Source organism: Delphinus delphis, chromosome 17 (assembly GCF_949987515.2).
Source record: "Delphinus delphis chromosome 17, mDelDel1.2, whole genome shotgun sequence".
NCBI lineage: Eukaryota > Metazoa > Chordata > Mammalia > Artiodactyla > Delphinidae > Delphinus > Delphinus delphis.
In genome coordinates this window covers 33,080,365-33,085,014 of record NC_082699.1, presented here as the reverse complement: position 1 = coordinate 33,085,014, position 4,650 = coordinate 33,080,365, and the positions used below count along the sequence as shown (strand labels likewise).

At 44.9% G+C, this 4,650-nt stretch overlaps 1 pseudogene; it reads right to left on the bottom strand.

Moving 5' to 3' along the window:
• Positions 1-406: 406 nt before the first annotated feature.
• On the bottom strand, positions 407-3,567 carry LOC132413106 (UDP-N-acetylglucosamine--peptide N-acetylglucosaminyltransferase 110 kDa subunit pseudogene; annotated as a pseudogene).
• Between the last annotated feature and the right edge of the window lie 1,083 nt (positions 3,568-4,650).

Below are 4,650 nucleotides of genomic sequence, written 5' to 3'. Positions count from 1 at the left end.
ACCAAACATTTTTAAAAGCTCCAATACCCAAAATATAAAGAAAAATATTAATTCAGAAGACTCAATCAATCCATGATAATCACAAAACGGCTGGGCAATCTCTATCTCCCTTCCACACTAACGATCCATCCCATGGAAGACCAAGGGAGATCAGACCTTCCAGACTTACCTTCCAGACCTTCCAGACACCTGGCTGCTGCAAAATTCTATGGAGACTCCTTGTGGAACAGCAGTTTCCCATCTCTTGTGTCTCTCCCTATCATGATCATGATCATGCAGGAAGCAAGTCTGGCTGTGCTATTTCTTATCATTGTCTGTCACCCATCTGCAGCATAGTATTGTACAGATAAGGAAAAAGTAGTTCCCTTTCCCCCAGAAGGTTGAGGCTCAGGTACAGGGTAATTCTCCTGTGCACACAGTCATTATTTAGGCCGACTCAGTGACTTCAACAGGCTTAATCATGTGATCAGGTTTGTTGCCAGCTGCGTAATGCTCCCACATCTGTAGATAGAGCCGCTCTAGGTCCATTGTGTATTGTTTGGTGTTGAACAGAGGGCTAGATGTTCTCTGCTTCCAGACTTTGCCACGAATTTTCTTCAGGTATTCTAGATCAGTTCCCAGTTTCACAGCTATGTCTTCATATTCTTGTCTATTCTGAGCAATAAGCTCAAGACAGCCTAAACAAGTGAGCTGGGAAGCTGCAACTCGGGAAGCAAGAGTCTCTCCTGGCATAGTCACCACGGGTGTCCCTGACCAAAGGACATCCATCCCTGTGGTGTGTCCATTACAGAGTGGAGTGTCCAAGCAGACATCAGCCAGCTGGCCTCTCCGAACATGTTCCTCTTTAGGAGCAACAGGTGAAAAAACGATACGGTTCTGGGGAAGGCCCATATTTTGTGCAGACTGTTGAATATTAGGTTCTCCTACTGCTGGAAAACGCAACAGCCACAGCACACTATTGGGAACACGCTTCAGAATATTTGCCCACATCTGCAAAGTAGATGGGTCAATTTTATATAACTGATTGAAGTTACAGTACACAATGGCATCTTCCGGTAACCCGTACTGAGAACGTGTGGTTACAATAATGGTACGGGGAACCTCCTCTCCGGTGGCAGCCTTAATGTTGATCTGGGTAGTTGCTAGTCCATTGCTAAGACTGAATCCATTAATTGTTATCTGAATTTGTCCTCTGTTAATCATTTCAATAACTGCCTCTGCAATAGTATTCATAGGAATGACAGGCATATTAAGAGCTGTATTACTGCTGTCTGCGTTGTCTCCTCCATCAGGACATTTCATCTTGACAATCTGCACATCTGGGAGACTATCAAGAAATGCTTTGAGGTTGATGCCATTCAGCACAACCCGATTGTCATAAATGTGCCCATTGGACTTAAAATCGATGACTGCCTTCTTCTTCAGGTGAGGGAACATATTAGCATGATCACCAATAAAGAAAGTATGGGGCATATAAGCCAGTTTCTCAGAGTACTGCTCAGCAACTTCAGCAGGTGAAGTTTCCTGATCAGTGATGATATAATCCATGAAAAGCACGCCACTGGTCCCAGGGTAGCCCAGCCACATTGCCTGAATAGGAGCTGGCCTGAGAGCAAAGAGTTCATTTCGAGCACCCCTGGTATAACCATTCATATTTACAAGGATGTGTATACCGTCTTGATGGATGCGATCAGCTGCTTTCCCATTGCATGGAATCTGAGAAAGATCAATGAAATGATGGGCTTCTGCCATCACCTTTGCTCGGAAGTTTGTGCCATCATCTGGGCTCAGGGCATAACAGAATACCTCAAATTTATCAGGATTGTGCATGCCTGGAATAGACTGCATAAGATGAGAAGTAGGATGATTCCCGAAGTCAGAACTCACGTATCCTACACGCAGTCGACCATCACTGAGCTTCAAGTCTTTTGGATGTTCGTACGGTGGTTTATGAAGGACAGTGATCTCATCCAAGCAGAGGTTCCCATGGCTCTCAGCAATAGCCTTCCTGAAGACATGAGAAAGAGGATAGAGCATACTATGATGAGGCTGCACAGAAGGCAACCTATTCTTCTCCAGCTGGTCAGCCACAATGCTGACCAACTTCTTCATTCGCTCATCATAGTCTGTCCAATCACAGACAATCTGCAGGCAATGAGCCAAATCACAATAAGCGTCAGGAAAATCAGGTTCAAGCTTCAGAGCAGTGCGATAAGAAGCAATTGCTTCTGGAATATTCCCTGAATACTTGTGAATGGAAGCCAGATTGCTGTGGGCATCCGCAAGTGCAGGGTTAATCTGAATGGCACGAGTATAACACTGCAAGCCTCCCTGAACATCCTGCATCTCCTTTAGAGTGTCTCCCATGTTACAGTAGGCATCAGCAAAGGTAGGACTGATTCGAACAGCCTCCTTATAATGCATCAGAGCTTCCTGCAGTTTTCCCTGCTGCTGCAATACACTTGCTAAATTTGAATGGGCAACAGCAAACTCTGGGAAGACTTCTAATGCTTTACAATACAAGCGAACTGCCTCTTCAAAGTTTCCCTGGTCTCCTTTGATATTGGCTAGGTTATTCAGAGAGTCTGCATGGGTGGGACACAGCCGCAGAGCTGTATTATAACACTCTTCTGCTTCGGCAACACTGCCCTTCTCTTCCAGAGCGTTGGCTAGGTTGCAGTAAGCATCAGGGAAATGTGGTTGCAATTCAATAGCTCGCCTGTAGGTGTCTACTGCCAGATCCATCAGGCCTTGCTCATAGTATACACAAGGCAGGTTGGCATGTACCACTGCATGATTTGGGCTCAAGCTTAGGGCACAAAGGTAAGCTGCCACAGCTCTGTCAAAAATCCGTGCCTCTTTCAAGACATTTCCTAAATTGATATAAGCATCCAGAAAATTGGGGTCAAGCGTGACAGCCTTTTCAAAGTGATGAATGGCAAGCCAAATCTCCCCTTGTGCATTGAAAACACAGCCAAGATTACTCCAAGCTACTGCAAAGTTCGGTTGCGTCTCCATTGCTTTCAAATAACATGCCTTGGCTCCTTCCAAGCGACCCAGGGCTTTGAGCAGGTTCCCCAGGTCACTGCGAACACAGTACAAATCAGGATTGCACTGAAGAGCAGAGACGTAAGCTTGTACTGCCCCTTCCATGTCGCCTGCTGCTACCAAAGCGGCTGCCAGGTTAATATAACCATCGATGAAATCTGGTTTGAGATGCAATGCCTGCCGGTAATGCTCAATTGCCTCCTGCAACTGCCCTCTTTCCTTGTACACATTCCCCAAATTCGAATAGGCTTCTGCCAGAAGAGGGTTCTGTTTAATTGCCAGAGTACTAAAGTGGGCAGATCTGTCCAGCCTTCGACACTGGAAGTGTAGAGATGAAAGTAATAAAAGTACTCCAGTATTGTCTGGCTCTTGTCTCCACAGCTGCATGCAGTGTCTCTCAGCTGCCTCAAAATCTCCTGCCTGATACTCTCGATGTACCAACTCAGCTAACCCTTGGAAGGAAAGCATACGTTTCGTTGGTTCTGTGCTGTCGGCCACGTTGCCCACAGAAGACGCCATCTGGAGCTTCTGGAGAGAGTGAGAAAAGGGGGTAATTGAGTCCCGCTGCTGCCACTACTGGCAAGAATGTTTCTAGAGGTAGCAAATACGAGGGCAGCAGCCATACCACTGCTTTGGCAGGCTTAAGCGGCAGCAACAGTTACACGCACTGAAACTTAGGAACTCTGGTTGGCCATCTACCTCTCACGCTCTTGAAATCTTAATTCTTAACCCTGCCCTCTTCCACCATTTTTCTCCTAACCAGGGAATAAAAATTACCTATACACTTGCCTTAGAAGAAATCAAAAGTCAGTAGTCCAAACACTTTTTAAAATTTTGTTTTCTGTCCAGTTGGAAAGGAAATACATGATTGACTTTACTTCATCATTCATATAGTCAATGTGGAAAACATTAGGGCCGTGAATTTCAATACAGTAAGATCAGAAAATCTTAAATTGGCCTTCCCAAACCACTAATAAGTAACCAATGTTGTATATAATGCTAAAATCTTAGAGACTGAGTTTGATATTTTAAAAGTTCTGAAAGGATTAGCTAATTTCTCCTCATCATACTTCTCATGCCCCAAACCTGAGTATTACTTTTTTAAAATTAAATTTATCTTTATTTATTTATTTTTATTTTGGCTGCGTTGGGTCTTCAATGCTGCGTGCAGACGTTCTCTAGTTGTGGCGAGCAGGGGCTACTCTTTGTTGCGGTGCCTGGGCTTCTTATCACAGCAGCTTCTATTGTTGTTCCACAACTCTATGGGTTCCTTTTTAGGTCCTATGAAGAACCTTAGAAATTAGTTCATGGAATTATAAGTTTTTGCAAAATTGTCAAAAGTGAGATATTTTAACTTCCATCAGGTTAAGACCAGCATCTCTTTCTTTGCCAATTTTCCTTCTATCATATTCCGCTATGTTGGATCATATTGGAATGGCCACAGGCTTTTTTGAAATCTGGCTAAGGAGATTTTCTTTATTCTGTGGTACGCGGGCCTCTCACTGTTGTGGCCTCTCCCGTTGTGGAGCACAGGCTCTGGACGCACAGGCTCAGCGGCCATGGCTCATGGGCCTAGCCGCTCCGCGGCATGTGGGATCTTCC